The 20396-nt window shown below is 48.4% G+C and overlaps 2 non-coding genes across 2 annotated transcripts; both read left to right on the top strand.

Moving 5' to 3' along the window:
- The first annotated feature begins 4950 nt into the window (after window positions 1-4950).
- On the top strand, window positions 4951-5022 carry TRNAD-GUC (transfer RNA aspartic acid (anticodon GUC)). The gene has a single exon. It is a non-coding gene; the product is annotated as a tRNA-Asp (tRNA).
- Window positions 5023-18153: 13131 nt separating this feature from the next.
- TRNAD-GUC (transfer RNA aspartic acid (anticodon GUC)) lies at window positions 18154-18225 on the top strand. The gene has a single exon. It is a non-coding gene; the product is annotated as a tRNA-Asp (tRNA).
- Window positions 18226-20396: the final 2171 nt, after the last annotated feature.

Genomic DNA, 20396 nt, shown 5'->3' with positions numbered 1-20396 from the left:
GGGAGTGATCTTTTTTACTTCTTTTTTTAGGCACATGTAGCTGCGCCCGCGACACTTATCTGGAGTATCTGTTTGTATCTTTCGCGCGCTTGTGACGAAGATTGTGCGAAAACTCTTGCGCTTTTATTGCCATCGCGTATATAGTGCTCTAACTGACGCCTCCCATAGCAGGGGAGCTCGTCCTTGCCGTCATTCCGGGCCGCGCCCCTCTTTGCCTGCGGTGCCATACAACCGGTCATATTCGCCGGGACTGTCGAGTTCCACGCTGCGAGGTCTGCCGCCGCTTCGGCCATGAACGATCTCAGTGGGTCAAGACATACGCCGTCGTCGCAGGACCAACGAGAAGAGAAGACGAACTATCTGAACACCTCATGGATGAGGCTGAAATTGAAGATATTTCTCCGGTTAAGAGCGACAACGTTGGCAACACGGTCACACAGAAGCAGTCTCTCCACCCCAAAAACTTGTGCCCAGACAAGAAAACCAACGACGAGGCTGATACTCGGAAAAAGACTGAAAACGGGGCGCCTGAATATCAGAGTTTCGCTACAGAAAAGAGTGAAGTCCCCTCGAAGTCGTCGCCTGCCACTACGTGTGCGGAGGCGTCTGCTACGACTGACGTCGACATGTCAGCAGCCACTAGCATGCCTACGAAGCAGGCACACGAGGAAACGATCGGCGTAACCGGGACCTCTGGAGCAACGACATGCAGCGAACCACCTACAAAGGCGGCTCAGCTGCGACGTACGCCTTTCAAGCCGAGGCCCAACGTCCAAGTCGAGCGGAGACCCGAGACGGGGCCGCCCCCGTAGCGGCTTCGTTTAGGGTAGTGTAACCTAGATATGGTCATTACGTGTGATACCGCCAGCTTGACTGGCGGAGCCATGTGCTACAGAATAGAGGACACCACTTTATGCATAGTGCATGGGTCGCTGAAGGTAAGCGCTATGCGACCCGATTGTTCTTGCTCATAATGGAGGCCGCAATTAACACCGCGATTCGTATTGCCACGCTAAATGTCCGAGGACTAAGCACGAGGCGGCGGCAATATCAATTGAGTCGTATCTTTCTGGAAAACGATCTCGACATAATCGCAGTTCAGGAAACCAAGATAGCGAGTCAGGAGCAAACTGATCGTATGGTGCAACAATTCGTTCCCCGTTACAATGTATGCGTCTGTCATGCGGCCGGCACATCGGGGGGCTGCGCTATTTTTTGCGCAATAGCCTAAATATAACTGTAGAAGCACTCACAGTGTGTGAAACGGGACGCCTGGTTGTTTTGATTTTACCTTGAATGAAGTTTTCTGGCGAGTTATCTGTATTTACGCCCCTAATAGAGAGAGCGAGAGACAGTCTTTTTTTGAACGAGTTGAGGATTATTTAAAGACCGATAAGCTTTTGCGTTTACTTGGCGATTTCAACTGTGTTTGTTTTCCGGAGGATCACGTGAAAAAACTGCCGCTGAATGATCGTAGTGCACTGCTAGTGAACAATCTTGTCAGTGAATACAACCTGGAAGACGTTGACTATGTGTTGTACGATCACAGTGTTCCGCGTTTTACTCATTTTCAAGGACTTAGCCATGCTCGACTAGATAGAGCTTATGTGTCACTGGAACTGGTGCCGTTATGCAAAACGTACATTGTACGAGAACAAGCAAGTCTCTTTTAGTGACCACAGTTTGGTTGCCTTCACAATAGGAACAAAAGAACAAAAAACAAACTTCTCGTGGGATTTGTGGAAATTTAACGATAAGCTACTCAACGATGACTGTTTCGTAAACCACATTAAAGAAAAACTTGGACGATTGATTGAAGCTGAAGAGAAATATGTAGTCACCATGTGGGAAGATTTCAAAAATTAATTGAAGATGAGTGCTATAGAAAGGGCAACTAAACTGAAACAAGAAGAAAAACTGAAAGAAAAAGCCCTGAGGAGTAAACTCGACTTTCTACTTAATGTAGAAAGCACAGAACCTGGCCAAGTCGTGAAGGAAATCAAGAAAGTTAAAAACCAGTTAGAAATCATCGACACAGAGAAGTACCGTGGTGCCATGATAAGATCCCGTGCAGAAAGATTGTGGCAAGGGGAAACACCGAATAAACGTGCGCCAAGTGACGAGAAAGCTTACGCTCTCCGCAGTGATATAAAACAGATAAGCTACAATGACGAAGTAACGAGTGACCGCAGGACCATTGAACGCGCCTTTGTTGAACACTATGGAGACTTGTTTGGCGAAAGAAAAACTGATCTGGGTGGCTTCATAAGCCACTTCCTACACTTTATGCCACTATTGGAAGAAAACGTTAAACAAGGCCTCGAAGCGTCTATAACTGTGCGTGAAGTTGAAGCTGCTATAGAAGAACTAGGCTCAGGAAAGGCACCTGGGCCGGACGGATTAAGCGCAGCTTTCTACAAAACATTTAAAGCAGAAATAGCACTAATTATGAAGAAATTTTTAGTGCAGTCCTACAAAAACAACCGAATACCCGCGTCATACCGAACAACTCAGATGGTCCTGATACCAAAATCTGACGATCCTGTAAAGCGCTTGTCTGTTGCATCGTACCGCCCCATTAGCCTTGCGAACACTGACTATAAAATTTTTATGAAAATTCTGGCGAAAAGGTTACAGAGCGTAATAAAACTTTTAGTTGAAACCCACCAAACGTGTGGGATTAAAGGGCGCACAATAACTACCAATGTACACGACGCCAGGAGCATTCTAGAATGCGTCGATGCTTTCGAGGGTAAAGTTGCAATGTTGCAGCTAGACCTGCAGAAGGCATTTGACCGTGTGCCTCATGATATTCTCTTCGAGATTTTAGAATACACAAACATAGGATCAGTGATTATAGATGGCTTAAAAATGGTGTACACAGACTGCAGCACACGGCTGATTATTAACAAGAGTCTCAGGAGGAGTGTCAATGTCTGCTCATCTCTGAAACAGGGGTGCCCAATTTCGTCATTGCTTTTCGCAATATACCTGGAGCCTTTTTGCTTAGCCATTAAAGAGAACGAGAAAATAAGAGGTTTCAAATTACAGCAAAGTGAGGTGAAAGTGCTTTCCTACGCAGACGATCTAGCAGTGTTTTGCGATGACTATGACAGTGTCAGCGAAGTGTTAACTCTGGCGAAAACTTAATTGTGAAAAAACAGGTAGTGCCATAAACTGGGATAAGTGCATCGGGTTTTGGCATGGCACGTGGCATAGCAAACCACGCAGTTTCGCAAACATACAGTGGGTGACCATGCCTGTGAAATATCTTGGCGTGCCGCTTGAACATTACAAAGACAGTATGCAGTTCTGGGAACAGGAAACACAGACGGCGAAGGAAAAAGCGCTGGCATGGCAAGGGCGCAATCTCTCAATGTTCGCGCGCTCCACTGTGTGCAACATTTTCTGGTTGCAAAAATATGGTACATACTACAAGCGCTATTGATGTCGCGAGTGAATGTACAGAAAGTGCATCGAGTGTTCACTGTGTTCGTTTGGAACTCAATTTGGGAACGCTGCAGCAGCTCTAATCTGTTCAGATCAGTTCGCAGCGGTGGTCTTGGACTCTCACACCTATTTGTACGCCAGATTGTATCGCGGTTTATGTTCTTGCGGAATCACAGTGATCCATTTTTGCGCACCATGACACAAGTGCGATTAGGTAATCTGTTACCTGACTTCCTTGTTTCGTGTTCGAATGTTGAATCCCCTCCAGTGAAAGGTTTCCTTCAGGAAGTAGTGTTATCTTTCCGTATGCTTTGTGTTCGATTCTCGCTAGAATATTTAAGTTCCGTCAAAAGAAAGAAATTGTACCATGATATGATAGACTCATTAATGCCAGTTCCAATATATAGGTTAGCATACTACGGAGGTTCAGGCGATGATGTCCGCAAAGGGGTCAAAAGAATGCCTGTGAAACCATCGGCAAAATCATTCTTCTTCCACCTCCACACAAATACCTTGCCTGTAAAGACTTGGCTGGCCGACAAGGGAATATATGTGCCGTGGACCACCGATTGTATAATGTGTAAAATACCAGAGACTGTTGATCACGTCTTCATTGATTGTTGGGATCCCTTTTTTCATTGGGACATCTTACAACGAACATTAAAAAAAGCATTACCAATAACCCCACGTGGTATCAGATACTTAGACACAGGCAATAACGATATTCCATATGACGTTATTATGCTGCAGAGCCTCCATAGTATATGGTCCACAAGAATGTCGGTATGTCATGCCGATGTGAATGTCCATTCTGTGCGAGAAAACTTTATTGAAAGTGTCGTCTACATGCGTGAAGTGTACAAAGCCCAGAAAGAACCGCCCGATTGGCTGCCGCTGTTCGATGAGTTGGCTAAATTCAAGCGATTTTAATTTCAGAGAGTCAGCATAAGCTAAGCTGATTCTCTTTTTCACAATGTATTCGCATGGCATTTCTATAACGAGGAAATAAAGAAAAAAAAACCTCATTAGTATAGTGGCCAGTATCCCCGCCTGTCACGCGCGAGACCGGGGTTCGATTCCCCGACGGATAGTGAAGTTTTTCACTTCTTTTTTTTTTTTTTAGGCACATGTAGCTGCGCCCGCGACACTTATCTGCAGTATCTGACTGTATCTTTCGCGTGCTTGTGAGAAAGATTGTGCGAAAGCTTTTGCGCTTTTATTGCCATCGTGTATATAGTGCTTTAACTGACGCCTCCCATGTCTCCTCGTTAGTATAGTCGCCAGTATCCCCGCCTATCACGCGGGAGACCGGGGTTCGATTCCCCGACGGGGAGTGTTCTCTTTTTCTTCTTTTTTTTTAGGCACATGTAGCTGCGCCCGCGACACTTATCTGCAGTATCTGACTGTATCTTTCGCGTGATTGTGAGAAAGATTGTGCGAAAACGTTTGCGCTTTTATTGCCATCGTGTATATAGTGCTTTAACTGACGCCTCCCATGTCTCCTCGTTAGTATAGTGGCCAGTATCCCCGCCTGTCACGCGGGAGACCGGGGTTCGATTCCCCGACGGGGAGCGATCTTTTTTACTTTTTTTTAGGCACATTTATCTGCGCCCACGACACTTATTTGGAGTATCTGACTGTATCATTCGCGTGATTGTGAGAAAGATTGTGCGAAAACTTTTGCGCTTTTATTGCCATCGTGTATATAGTGCTTTAACTGACGCCTCTCATGTCTCCTCGTTAGTATAGTGGCCAGTATCCCCGCCTGTCACGCGGGAGACCGGGGTTCGATTCCCCGACGGGTAGTGAAGTTTTTCACTTCTTTTTTTTTTTGGCACATGTAGCTGCGCCCGCGACACTTATCTGCAGTATCTGACTGTATCTTTCGCGTGCTTGTGAGAAAGATTGGGCGAAAACTTTTGCGCTTTTATTGCCATCGTGTATATAGTGCTTTAACTGACGCCTCTCATGTCTCCTCGTCAGTATAGTGGCCAGTATCCCCGCCTGTCACGCGGGAGACCGGGGTTCGATTCCTCGACGGGGAGTGATCTTTTTTACTTTTTTTATCCGTAAAAGGTAGACGCTGCGTCGTCATTGATCCTGAGCCCACGGAAGTTCAAATGAAGCTTTTGTGGCTTCCTGAGCGTTTGGAAGATGACTACATTCGAGATGCGCTTCAGGCTTACGGGAAAGTCAAGTCTATATCAGCAGAAAGCTGGAGAGTATCGGAGATGGAACAAATGCGTACGCTAAATCGGGACGTGGTGTTGACTCTTCCCGATGGAGTGAGCGTGGGGGACGTTCTACATCTAGTACCTGTTTGTAGAGTGCAGAGTCTCGTATTAATTCCAGGCCGGCCCCCACTTTGTCTGCGCTGTAACAGGGTGGGGCACATTCGTCGAAACTGCAGAACCCCGCGTTGTGAAACCTGCCGACGCTTTGGTCACACATCTGAAGAATGTGTCGTAACATACGCCGATAAGTTACGACACCGAACAAAGCCTCCGGATGAAAGCTTGCAAGAACACATAATGGACATTACGGAGGTTCTTGACGCGACGGGAGACGTTCCCTCTTCCGCGGAGTCCCGCTGTGCCAGTAAGGCCCCTCTGCCTGTTAAGGACAGTCACAATGGCATCCAAGAAAAGCACGTCGCCGCAAAACATCGAAACACTCAGGAAAGTGCCGTCGATCACGGTCCAGAAGGCCAGGTGGGGTTTCGGAGGGAGCCTCACCGTTGCCCTCTAGGACCGATCACATAGATCATTAGGTCCAAATAGTTGGTAGTCACCATGGCCCTGTCCCAGCAACTTCTATTCGCAACCTTGAACGTACGAGGCCTTAGGTCTTTGCAGAAACAGGCGCAGCTTCGCCGGCTTTTGTCTAGGAAGCGCCTCGACTTCATCGCCGTGCAGGAGACGAAGATTGAGCGTGATGACGAGACAGAAAGGGCTTTGCGATCTTTTCTGTCTGAGTATAATGTTTGCGTTTCACACGCTCTTGGTTTATCCGCGGGCTGTTTCCTGTTTCTGAAAAAGAGCCTACTTTATTCAGCTTTTAGTTATCATGTCGACACTGAAGGTCGATATATACGTTGTGATTTTGTGTTGCAGGGTGTGCCATGGCGCATAGTCAACGTCTATGCATTTAATGACGCTGCAAAACGAACTCTTTTATTTGATACCGTGTCTAGCCTATTGGACTGTGATCGCTGCATTGTTTTAATGGGAGATTTCAATTGTGTATGTGATCCCAACGATCGAAGCGGCATTAACACTCAGCGGGACAGGAGTGGTGAAGTTTTGTCTAACATAATAGAAAATGCAGGGCTCGTTGATATAGGAGTGTCGGGACAGGGAGCTCGCTCTTATACAAGAATTCAAGGTCATTCCTGCGCCCGCCTTGATCGGATTTATGTTTCTTCATCGCTCCTCTCTCGAGGACTATCCTGCATTACTATCCCCGTTTCATTCTCTGATCATGGTATGGTTATCGCAAACTTTGGTGAAGAATTTGTAACTAATTTTCGACCACAGTGGGCACTCTGGAAGCTTAACTCTGAGCTCCTAAATGATCAGGAATTTATTAATCGCGTGCGCATGGCTCTAACCAATTCTCTTTCTAGTGACTTGCCATTATTTGCTGCTTGGGAACTCTTTAAACAAGAGGTTCGTACAGTGGCTATAGAAATTGGATCGGTGAAATCATTCTGTAGAAAGAATGAAGAAAAAACGCTTCTTAAGGGCCTATGTAGCCTTTATGAGATTGAATGCGAAATGCCAGGCACTTACATTGTAGACATAGAAAACATTAAATGTGAGTTACAAAAGTATCGCGCGCTACGTTACAGAGGTGCGCGAATTCGATCTCGAAACAGGCGTGCTCTGCAATCTGAGCAACCAACACGTCAGGCTTTACTTGACGAGCGACGTCACGGTATTTCCAAAGTAATTCCGGAAATATACTCCGACGGTAGTCTTGTAACAAATACTAATGACATAATTTCTCAGTTCGAAACTTTCTACACTATGTTGTTTAGTGCCCCTCCGGACGATCACGATGCAAAAGTTTTAGAGAGTTTTGTATCTCTTGTCAAACCATTACAGGATAATGACTGTGCAGTCATCAGTGGTAGCCTTACGATTCAAGAAATTGAACTAGCTATTGATCAGCTGCCTTTGTCGAAAACACCCGGCCCCGATGGACTTTCAAGTGAATTTTACAAAGCTTTCAAATCAATTATCAGCCCCATATTATTGGATATTTTTATTTCAAGTTCAGAGATTGACGCCCTTCCGCAGCCTTTTTGCAAAACCCACACAGTTTTAATTCCCAAAAGTTCAGATAACGAGAAACTGCGTTCCGTTGAAGGCTATCGACCAATCACATTGTCAAACGTGGATTACAAAATTTTTGCGAATGTTCTATCTAATAGATTGCAATTTGCGATGTCAATTTTAATTGGTTCCCATCAGACATGTGGAATCAGCGGCCGATCAATTCAAACCAACATACATATCGCCCGTACCCTTCTTCAATACTGTTATGGTTCCACTGAGCAGCTTGCAATGCTCCAGGTAGACCTTACTAAAGCTTTTGATCGTGTCAGTCACTCCTATGTATTTTCCCTTCTGGAGCATGTCAATGTGGCTCCATTGTGCTTAAAGGCGTTAGGCTTTGCTACACCTGTTGTACTACTCGTTTAGTTATTAATGGCCAACTCTCCGAACCCATTTCTATTTGCTCATCAGTAAAACAAGGTTGCCCGATGTCCCCACTACTATTCGCCCTTTACCTGGAACCGCTATGCTTAAGCGTAATTCAGTCGAGTAACATCCATTGCTTCAATATACTGGGTAATGAAGTTAAAGTCTTAGCTTATGCAGACGATCTAGCGTTCTTCTGCGCGGATAAGTCCAGTGTTGAAAAAGTAGTATCGAAAATAGAAGAATTTGGCAGCGTATCAGGAGCGCGAATGAAATCCTCAAAAACTTTAGGCTTATGGTTTGGCTCATGGTGCTATACACCAGAACAGTTTGCAAGCGTTAAGTGGACTGATGTCCCGCCAAAGTATCTTGGCGTGCCGCTAGACGCATATAAATTAAGCGCACACTAGTGGAAAGAACGAGTTTCGGTACTGCAATGTTACGCCCAGACATTCGTTCCACAACGACTTTCTATTTTTGGGAAAGCCGAAGCCTGCAATAAGTTCTTGGCAACGAAAATTTTCTATGTATTGCAAGTTATCCATTGTGCTAGGCTATACATCCAACGCTTTCACCGTATCTTTGCAACCTTCGTATGGTCTTCAACTTTTGAGCCCATGAGGCGCGACAATATCTTTAGGCCTGTCAGTGAAGGTGGGCTGGGCTTAGTACATCTTTATGTGCGGCAAATAGTGTCTCGTTTCTTTTATTTTCGCGATACTTCCCATCCTGTAATTCGTTCATACATGCAAGTCACACTTGTTAATGCATTACCTGATTTAGTTGTTTCTTCAAGTTTTTCTTCGCGCTTATGCATGTGAGGGTTCATGCAAGAAGTTTACTTGGCGGTTCGTTTCCTGACAGTTCGGTTTTCCACTGAATACTTGTATTCTGTGTCGCGCAAAACGTTGTACAAAGACTTACTATCCATGCTATTTCCGCCTCCACTTTACCGATCAATATACATTAAATTGCCAGGCCACGATGTGCTAAAGCGAGTTCGCAAAATGTATTTATCCCCTTGCTGCAAAACATTCTTTTATAAAGTTCATAGTGAAACCATACCGGTTAAAACATGGCTACAAAAAAGGGTATCTTTTTCTTTCTGGTGGGGGGAGATTTTAACGCCCCGAACGAGGCCTGGGGCTATGGCTACACTACCGCCAAAGGTCGACGCCTGTGGCAGGACCTACATGATGCCGAATTAACTCTTATTACCGATCCCACGGCGCCAACCCGCACGGGCACCTCTACGGCACGGGACACGACACCAGACCTAACGGCGGTCCGTAACATCCCTCAAGCAATGTGGCGCAATACCTTTGAAGATCTCGGTAGTGACCACATGATCATAGAAACACGAATTCCTCAGGCGGGTACACCCCCTTTTCCTAAGCTATTCAAATGGACGGACTGGGACAAATTCCGAAAGCAGCGAGCTGAACAGAGAGGTGAGGAGAACATCGATGACATCGAGGCATGGATGGAGACGCTCAACGACGACATGAACAAGGCGACGCAGACGCTCGCACCCGAATTCCAGGTTGACAAGATCGACAGCCGACTAGCCCACCTCTGGGAAGCCAAGACGTCACTAAACGCAAGATGGAAGCAGCAAAGGCACAACCGAAAGCTTCGTATGAAGATCGCACATATCAATCGCCAGCTGGAAGACCATTGCCGGACCTTAAGCCGCCAACAGTGGTATGACATCTGCAACGCAGTCGATGGGCAGCTCCACAATGGCAGCACGTGGCGTCTCCTTCGTCACCTCTTGGGGGAAACGCAGAGCAAGTCTGCTCAGCAAGCAAACCTGCAACGCCTTTTGCACAAGGAACAGGCTACCACGAGTGATCACCAGCTCGTGACACGCCTGCTAGCCAAGTACTTCCCTCGACGGCCCGATGTTCAACACGGGGATTACACTGGAGAGACAAATGTGACACTCGATGAAGAATTTCACGAGTCAGAGATCCGCGCAGCTCTCCACGACCTTAATGGCAAATCAGCACCTGGTCCCGACAAGGTTACGAACAAGACTCTAAGAAACCTCGATGATGCCTCGATAACCGCTCTTACGGCATACATCAACAAATGCTGGCGAGCAGGTTGCATCCCAGAGGCGTGGAAACGCTCTAAAGCAGTCCTGATACCAAAGCCAGGCAAGCCGTCCAGCCTCGATCACTTGCGGCCCATTTGCCTCACATCCTGCGTTGGCAAAATGATGGAGCACGCGTTCCTCTCCCGCATCAACCACCACCTCGAGGACACTGGAGCCTACCCACCCACTATGGTAGGCTTCCGGTCACACCTCTCCACTCAAGACGTCATGCTCCAGCTCTACCACCAGATTATCAATGACCCAACTAGCGGCAACCGGGCCATCCTCGGCCTGGACTTGGAAAAGGCATTTGACAATGTAGCACATGCAGCAATCCTGAGCCGCATAAACAAGCTCAACTTGGGTGCGCGAAGCTACAACTACGTCAGAGACTTCCTGTCGCGCCGCACAGTCACCCTCGCGGTCGGCAGCATGACATCCGACGAACATACACTAGGAAGCACCGGCACTCCTCAAGGATCGGTCATATCCCCGCTCCTTTTCAACCTCGTGATGCTGGGTCTCCCGGCCTACCTCGACGAGATCGATGGCCTCCATCACGCCTTGTACGCAGATGACATCACCCTGTGGGTCAACAAGGGCAGTGACGGTCAGATAGAATGCACCTTACAAGCAGCGGTCTCTGCAGTCGAAACCTACCTACAAGACACAGGTCTCCGACTATCTCCACTGAAATCGGAGCTGCTCGTCTACCGCTCGCGCCGCCGGCCCAAGCCTACAGCCGAATGGCGCCAATGTGACGACATAATCCTCTATACGCAAGACGGCTCCTGCATTCCCCGAGTCCCGAAGATACGCATCCTAGGCATGCATATAACAGCCAACGGGTCAAACATAGAAGCTATTCGCAAAATCGAAGGCAAGGTTACAGCGGCTACCCGCCTGATCAAACGCATTACAAACAAGCACACGGGCATGAAGGAGGACAGTGTCATGCGCCTCATACATTCTTTCGCAATCAATCACATCACTTATGTGGCTGCCTTCCACAACTGGAATGTCACTGAAAGGGAGAAAATCAACACCCTTATACGCAAGACTTACAAGATCGCCCTTGGCCTACCGGAGTCCACAAGCACTGCTCGTCTGCTACAGCTGGGGGTATACAACACGCTTGAGGAAATCGTGGATGCGCAAAGAACCTCTCAACTCGAACGCATGTCTCTGACAGCCACGGGCCGGTACATCCTGCGGAAACTCGGCTTCAACTACCACGTCCAACACGGTCAGAAACAGGTCATTCCACCTGACCTCAGCGACACACTGATTGTCGCCCCTATACCTCGAAACATGCACCCAGAATTTAATCGGGGCCGACGCCAGGCCCGTGCCAAGGCACTGCTGCGCTCCTTGGGTGGAAAGAGGACTACGCGCTTTGTAGACGCCGCAGAATACACGCGAGAACGCCGGTTCACGGCGGTAGTCGTAGACGTTAGCTCCAGGCTTACGCACGCGTGTAGTGTCGCAACGGAATACCCCGAAACAGCAGAAGAGGTAGCGATTGCGCTTGCGCTTACCGACCCCCTCTGCGAGGTAGTGTTTAGCGACTCACAATCCGCAGTTCGCAACTACGCGCGGGGGCGCATTTCCTCCGAAGCTCTCCAGATTCTAAGGAAAGCTGGTCGACAGCACTTCGATAACACCGCCATCATATGGTTTCCAGCGCACGTCGCCACCCCCACCGATGAGGGCCTCATTAACTTGAACGAGGTAGCACACCGCTCTGCGCGAGAACTGACCCGCCGCGCAGAATCGGGGACCGCCTCTTCGAGTTCGGAACTGCTGGCTCAAAGCACGCGAGAACGCCTGGTCAGGTATAATGACATCACCAAGCACTACCAGCTAGGCAGGCGGTTGCTGCCCCCACCTCACCCCATGCTGAAACGTCGCCAGGCAGTCATCTGGCGACAATTGCAAACACAAACATTCCCCAGTCCGGTGCGATTGCAGCACATTTTCCCCGCGCAATACCCGAATGCTCTTTGCAAATTATGTCAGGACACTAGAGCGACGCTGTCACACATGTTGTGGGAGTGTCGGGTTACATCAGCTACAATAGCAGTGGCTCCGGAGGCTCTTGCGTCGAAGTGGGCCGCCGCTCTGCGCAGCTCCAACCTCAAGACACAAGAGTGGGCTGTCCAGCAAGCCCGAGAGGCGGCGACGAGGCAAGGCCTCGAAGTCCCCTCATGGGAGACCTGAGCCCGGGTCATCAAATTTCCCGGATTCAGAATAAAGTTGTTTCCATCCATATCTTTGTCTCTTCTGTTAACTGTCGCCTTTGTGATGTACCAGAGACAATTGAACATTGTTTTATTAGCTGCACCGACCCCATCCTATTTTGGGATGTCCTCCAACGGACTTTAAAGAAAGACTTTGAGATGAACGCTCATACTGTGCGATACCTGCTACCAACCTCTGATAATCGTGCGCCTTTCGATATGTTTTTTATAATGGGAATGCACAGTTTGTGGAAAACGCGAATGATGGACCGCAACGCCGAAACGGTTGTACCTACAAGGGCAAATTTCATCCAAATGACACTACACCTAAAGCAGGTTTATGATGGACTCGGTGTACAACCGGACTGGTACCCTATTTTGTTGAGGTGCTTATCCTTGCCACCCTTCTAAAGTGACACGAACGTTTCTACTCACAGTATGAACGCTACCTTCTCTGTGTGTGACTTTCATTGTGCCCTCCACTCTCTGACTATGCAGAACTGGTGAACGTCTGGTTGAATGGTTGAATGCAAGTATAATAAATACCATGAAAGAAAGAAAAAAAATCCTCGTTAGTATAGTGGCCAGTATCCCCGCCTGTCACGCGGGATACCGGGGTTCGATTCCCCGTCGGGGAGTGTTTCTTTATTTCCTTCTTCTTTGTAGGCGCACGCGACGGCGCACTCGACACTCCTCCACAGTAGCTGTCTCTATTTTTTCCCACTTGTGCGCAAGATTGCGTCAACGCTTTTGCGATTTTCTTTTTTCAAATCGTGTATATACTGCTTTAGCTGGCACATCGCATGTCTCCTCGTTAGTATAGTGAGACGCGTCTTGGCTACCGAAGTGGAAGGACGTGCTATCATGTGCTCCCTTGTAGGGGCGGTCTCAGCGGCCCGTGTGGGCCGTGGTATCAGGTGTACTGAAAAGCCGGCTGAAGACTACCAGGTTGTTCTGCCTCATCTGCCTACAGGTGCTTCTGTTTTAAACACCGTTTTTTTTTTGCATGCCGATGGGAAAGCCAGGCCATATCGAGTGGAGCATGTCCGAGATAGCCTTGCACGTCTTTCGTTGCTGCCGGAAGTGGTTGCCCTCGGGGCATACCAAATGAATCACCTGTGGGCAGTGACGTTTAAGGACGAGGAAGGCAAGAGGAAGATATTAGAAGCTGAAGCGTTCAACGTTAAAGACCACCGCTGCATGGTCATCGACCCGCGCGATCGAGGTGTCCGACTGAAGCTATACTGGCTGCTTCATGGCGTACCGGACGAAGACGTGCGAGTGGCTTTGGCGCTGTTTGGAAAAGTGACGGAAATTAGCAGAGACAAGAGGAAGGTCAAGGGCTGCATTGACAAAGGATCAACCACCCGCTCTGTGACGCTGAAATTAAATGTGGGCCTCACCGTGGACGACCTACCACACCAACTGCGTGTTGCTGAGGATATAACGCTCGTCTTCGTTCCTTGCAGAGCGCCGCTGTGCCTCGGATGCCGTGGCATCGGACACATCCGGCGAGAGTGCCGCGTTCCACGATGTGGGGTCTGTCGTCGCTTCGGCCACGATGATTCCCAATGTGTGCGCTCTTATGCCAGCGTTACAGGCCCACTCCAAAGGGACGTAGTATCCGAACACATGATGGACGCCGCAGATGCCGAAGAAGCTAGCAGGGAGGACAACGACGTGGCGAAGACTCCTGCAAATCACCTTGAACCCTCCCCAGTAGCTGTCCAGGAAGCGAACCTGGGGGGTGAGCCCTTGGCTGCAGCCCCGGAAACGAAGCCAGAGACTGCAACATGCGACGCTGGCGTGAAGGCAGCAAGCGCGTCATCCTCACTACCGCAAGAAGTCGGCCAGGAAGCAACTGACGTCGAGATGCTTATGACCGGAAGCATCGCTGCAAAGCGTGCTCACGAAGACACTAGCAATGCAGGAATAACCACTGCGTCAGGCACCGGTGAACCTCCAACGAAAGCATCGACTACGCGACGGTCTATGCTTAAACCGAAGCCGAACGTGCCGCCTGGCAGTAGGGTGGCCCCTAAAACGCCTCCGCCCTAGCGGAGGACCCGTTCCAGTAGCCTTCAACGATGACCACAAGAACCCCACAGCTTCGATGTGAGTAGGACGCTTGGCCAAGCAACCCCATGAGATGGCGTCTAACTTTAAATCTAGCCTACGCGTTGCGACATTGAATGTGCGAGGAATGTGTTCGCGCAGGCGGCAGTGCCAGATTAGTCGCATGCTTTTAGAGAATGACGTTGGCCTCCTCGCTGTACAAGAAACAAAAATTGAGAGTGAGGAGCAAACAGAACAGATGGTTCAAGTTTTTCGATCTAGATACAGTGTATGTGTGTGCCATGCTGTTGGACGGTCAGGAGGCTGCGTCATTTTTATTCGCAATAGCATATCGGTTGTAGAAAAAGTGTCCACCTGCGAAAGTGGGAGACTTGTCGCATGTGATTTTATTTTTGCTGGTCTACTGTGGCGCGCTGTGTGCATCTACGCACCGAACAAAATTCATGAACGCGAAATTTTTTTTCAGTATGCTGAAGGATTTTTGAAAACAGAACGACATGTTGTGTTTCTTGGGGATTTCAACTACGTCTGTACGGCTGAAGATAAAACGACGAGCCTCAAAGTACGCGATAGAAGCGCTGAGCTGTTGAACGCGATAGTAATTGAGAGAGAACTTGAGGACATTGTTTATGCAATGACGCGAGATGGCCAAGCACGGTATACGCACTTTCAAGGTGATTCCCATGCGAGGCTTGATAGAATATACGTACCGGGGAAGTTTGTACCACTGTGTTCCTCTTATGAAATAGAGTATCTCAGTTTTAGCGATCATAGTTTGGTCTCGATTACGATTGGCGAAAAACGAAAGAGTGTCAAGTTTAATTGGTTCCTGTGGAAGTTCAATGAAAAACTGCTGCAAGACGAATTGTTTGTCACGAGAGCCAAGGAGTATCATTCAAATGCCCTGCATACGGAAACCAACTGTTTCCTATCAGTGTGGGAGCAGTTTAAATGCGACAATAAAATTGCTGCCATCGATAGAGCATGCGTATTGCGTCACAAGGAAAGGCAACAAGAGAAACAGTTACACAGTGAACTGGTGTACATGTAAGGGGTAGAACATAAAGTGCCTGGAGCGTTTAAAAATGAAATACGAGAGGGGAAAGCGAGACTCGAGTTGATCGACGAAGATAAGTACCGCGGCGCAATGATAAGGGCGCGCACTGAAAAGTTGTGGCTGGGCGAAACACCCACTAAGCGTGTGCTAAGTGAAGAAAAGAAGCATGTTGTAAATAAGGAGATAAATTAAATTCGATATTACAACAAAATTACACGAGAAAGCGAAGAGATAAAACGTGCATTTGTTGAATTTTATACTGAACTTCTCGGAGGAAGAATTTATGACCCCGAGTACTTCAAAGCCCACTTTCTAACTCTTATGCCAAGATTAGAGGACACGGTTAGAGAATCACTGGAATCCGAAATTACCGTGGCCGAAATTGAAGCGGCAATCAATGCCTTGGGTAATGGCAAGTCACCTGGGCCAGATGGACTGGGTGCAGCCGTATTCAAATTTTTAAAGGCAGAAATGGCAGTGGCTTTACACCGAGTGATCGCTGAATGCTATGAAAAAAAGCAAGCGCCTCTCTCGTTCACGACAGCGCACGTAGTAATGATCCCCAAAACTGACGATCCTGCAAAATTACTTTCAGTTGAGTCCTACCGTCCCATTAGTTTGACCAATACAGATTATAAAATATACATGAAAGTGCTAGCTAGAAGGCTCCAAAACGTTATTAAGTCCCTCGTTGACCCGCATCAAACCTGTGGCATTAAAGGTAGAACAATATTTACGAACATACACATAGCAAGAAGTATTCTGGAATGTTGTGACGCAATGCATGACCGCGTAGCTATGATTACGCTAGTTTTACATAAAGCGTTCGACAAAGTTGTACATGAAGTTCTCTTTTTATTGCTGGTGCACGTAAATGTTGGATCTGTAATTACCGAAGGTGTTAAAATGGTGTATCATGATTGCACAGCCAAATTAGGGATCAACAAAGAATTAAGTATGTCAATTCCTGTGCGGTCGAGTGTGAAACAAGGATGTGCGTTGTCCCCTCTACTTTTTGCGATATACTTGGAGCCGTTTTGTTTACGTTTGTTTGCAACACCATGTATTCGAGGCTTCACTTTTTTCAGCAGTGAAGTTAAGGTCTTAGCGTACGCGGACGACATAGCCGTGTTTTGCACTGATGCTAGAAGCGTGCAGGAAGTTGTCAGTGTTGCTAAGGCGTTCTGCACAGCAACTGGTAGCGTGATCAGTTGGCCGAAATGCCTTGGATTTTGGCATGGCAACTGGCAGAGCACACCCGAGCTGTACTGTAATATGAATTGGACCGTCTCCCCTGGAAAGTACCTCGGTGTCCCGCTAAATAACTACCTCAATGCTGATGAATATTGGTCTGAGGGAAATAAACGCGTCAAAAATGCTACCAGTAAATGGGGTGGCCATAACTTTTCAATGTTCGCAAGAACTTCAGTTTGTAATATGTTTTTAATTGCAAAAGTGTTCTACGTGTTGCAAGTGATGGCCATGGCAAGAACTTCGGTTCAAAAAATTCACCGAGTGTTTGCGACCTTTATTTGGGGATCGCAATAGGAGCGCACAAGCCGGTGCAATTTGTTTCACAAGGTGAAAAATGGTGGGCTAGGGCTCTCACACCTGTTTTTCAAGCAGCTGGTAAGCAGATTCTTCTTTGTCCGGGACCAAACTGATGTGTTTTTGAGAACTGTGATCCAAGCACGATTGCATGATTATCTATCTGACTTTGTCGTGTCATCTGTTTCTTTCGGAGCTGGACCGCTCAGTCCTTCTTTGCGTGAAGTGGTTACTTCTGTAAGCCTGCTCAAGGCAAGGTTCTCATATGAATACTTGTGTGATGTCACGAAAAAGCGTTTGTATTCTGATATCCTCGATGTATTTTTACCATTACCGGTTTACCGAGCTGCCTACAGGGTAGGTCCTGAGCGCGATGTGCTAAAGCGCGTTAAAAAATGCCAGTGAGACCCTCTGCTAAAACGTTTTTTTTTCAATTACATACCGACACTCTCCCTGTAAAGCCATGGTTACAAAGCAAAGGTCTTTTTGTACCTTGGTCGGTAAACTGCTTAATCTGTAATAAGCCAGAATCAATTGAGCATATTTTTATTCACTGTCATGACGCCGTATTTCTGTGGGACGTCCTGCAAAGAACACTTAAAAAAGAATTGCCGATAAGCCCTTTTGGAATCCGGTTTCTTCCACGTGCAGAAACAGGGGAAGCGCCGAGTGATATGCTAATGCTGCTTTGCTTGCACAGCGTATGGAAGACGAGAATGGACATCAGGCATTGTCATATACAGGCTCACTCAGCAAGACACTATTTTGTTGAGAGCATTATATACACACGCGGCTCGTTCAGAGCACCATGTGAACCCCCGGAATGGCTTCCTGTACTAGACCAATTGGCTTCTGTGAAGCTCTTTTAAACACCTTGCACTGGCCGAGCTGTGGCTGGTATTTTTAGAATATGTACATGTCGAGTATTTGATCGTTTTGTTTGCGGTTGTGAAAAGGCAATAAAGAAAATAAAAATCCTCGTTAGTATAGTGGCCAGTATCCCCGCCTGTCACGCGGGAGACCGGGGTTCGATTCCCCGACGGGGAGTGTTTCTTTTTTTCCTTCTTCTTTGTAGGCGCACGCGACGGCGCGCTCGACACTCCTCCACAGTAGCTGTCTCTATTTTTTCCCACTTGTGCGCAAGAGTGCGTCAACGCCTTTGCGATTTTTTTTTCAAATCGTGTATATACTGCTTTAGCTGGCACCTCGCATGTCTCCTCGTTAGTATAGTGGCCAATATCCCATTCTGCATCCGGCAGCCGAGCTGTTCGGATCGTAGGGTCATGGCCTCTTCCGGGGCAGCGACAGCGGCCACTTTTGGTCGCGGAAACAGGATTACGGAAGATGATAAGGAATATCCGTTCATTTGGCCTCAACTGCCTAAAGGACGAGTTGCGATTAACACCGTGTTTTTACACGGTGATGTGCGTGCGAGACCATACAAGGTCGAAGATTTCAGGGACGCCCTACTGCCGACGGGCCTCTTACCGGACGTGGTATGCACAGGGGCGTACCAGATAAACCACGTCTGGGCGGTGACCCTGAATGATGCAACTGTGACGGAAAGGCTAGTTTCCCTAAAGGACCTGCAAGTAAGGGACGACGGTGCGTCATCGTGGACCCGCAAGACCAGCAGGTGAAGCTTAGGCTTCACTGGCCGCTGTACGGAGTTGCCGACGAGGACGTCCGGACAGCGTTCGCGGCTTTCGGCAAGGTGTAGGAGGTGAGCCGGGAGCGGTGGCGAGTCGAGGGCATGGGAAACAAGACGTCGACCACCCGGACGGTGCTCCTCAAGCTAAAGAACGGCGTCAAAGTTGAGGACCTTGCTCATCAGGTCCGCGTCGGCGGAGAGTTGGCCTTGGTGGTCGTGGCCGGTCGACCCATGCAGTGCCTGCGATGCCAAGGCACGGGGCACGTCCGCCGAGATTGCACAGTCCCTCGCTGTTCCAGATGCAGACGTTTCGGCCACGTTGACGCTGACTGCGTCAAATCCTACGCCGCCGTGACAGTACCAGCAGCGAGGGACGTTGCGGCTGAACACGTTATGGACGTGGTCGAGACGGAGGACGCCGCCAAAGGAACCGCAGGCCTGGTTCCGACAGCGACAGTCAGTGGGACATCCACCGTCGGCGCAGAAGGCACGGTGGCTGAGGCTGGCGAGGAGAAGAGCAAGACGGTACAGGTCCTGTCTTCAGTGGGTCATGCTGCGGGGGGCGTTAACGACGAGGCACCCGATGATGACACGACAGCATGCTGCAGGATGAGGACACCAACCACGGTTAGCAGACTGCAACTCTCGGTGCCCCAGTCAAGCGCCCCCACGACGCGACCAAGGACCGGGACGGTAGTGCAACCAGCACCAACGAGGGGCCACCGCCGAAGGCGCCTCATGGGAGGCGGATGGGCTTCAAGCCAAAACCTAATATTCCGCCTGAAAAAAAGCCTGTTGTCAAAGTGGTGACGGCGACCAACGCCAGCAAGCCGGAAGGTCCCGGAGGCGGTTAGCCGAGGGCTAGTCCGGAAGGGTAAGCACCATGCTCCGGGCCTACCTTTTTTTCTTAGTTAAGATGGCTCTCTTACCGTCACTTAGTATCGCCACATTAAACGTGAGAGGGTTGGCGGCTAGTCGTAGGCAAAGTCAGGTCCTACGGTTGGTCACTGACCAAGACAGACGTACTAGCCGTCCAGGAGACCAAGGTTGACGGAGAGGAGGAGACCGGGAGCATGGTGCGGCGTTTCACGACTAGATATTATGCGGTCGTGAGTCACGCTGTAGGGACGTCCGCCGGTTGTGTTCTGTTTGTAAAGAAGTTGCCTGACCTTGTTGTTCAAAGTATATTTTCATGTCAGTCCGGAAGGATTGTTTATTGTGATTTTGTTTATCGTGAAATTGAATTTCGATTCATGTGCATATATGCGCCGAATTCTGTAGAAGAGCGCACCTTATTTTTTGAGAACCTTTTTCAGTATGTTTGCAGCAATAAGTGCATGATTCTGTTGGGGGATTTTAATTGTGTTTTGAGTGCTCGGGATAGAGCCAATAACGCCGGTGTTCGTGGCAGAAGCAGCAGTGTGTTGACTAAACTAATCAGTGAAAATGAACTGGACGATGTTTGCGAGTGTCTGGAGGGGGAGTGGGAAGTAATGTACACGCGATTTCAAGATATTAGTCACGCGAGGTTAGACCGCATGTACATATCGCAAGACATGATTCCAAA

This window comes from Dermacentor variabilis, chromosome 4 (assembly GCF_050947875.1).
Source record: "Dermacentor variabilis isolate Ectoservices chromosome 4, ASM5094787v1, whole genome shotgun sequence".
Classification (NCBI taxonomy): domain Eukaryota; kingdom Metazoa; phylum Arthropoda; class Arachnida; order Ixodida; family Ixodidae; genus Dermacentor; species Dermacentor variabilis.
This window is presented reverse-complemented; position numbering and strand designations above follow the sequence as displayed.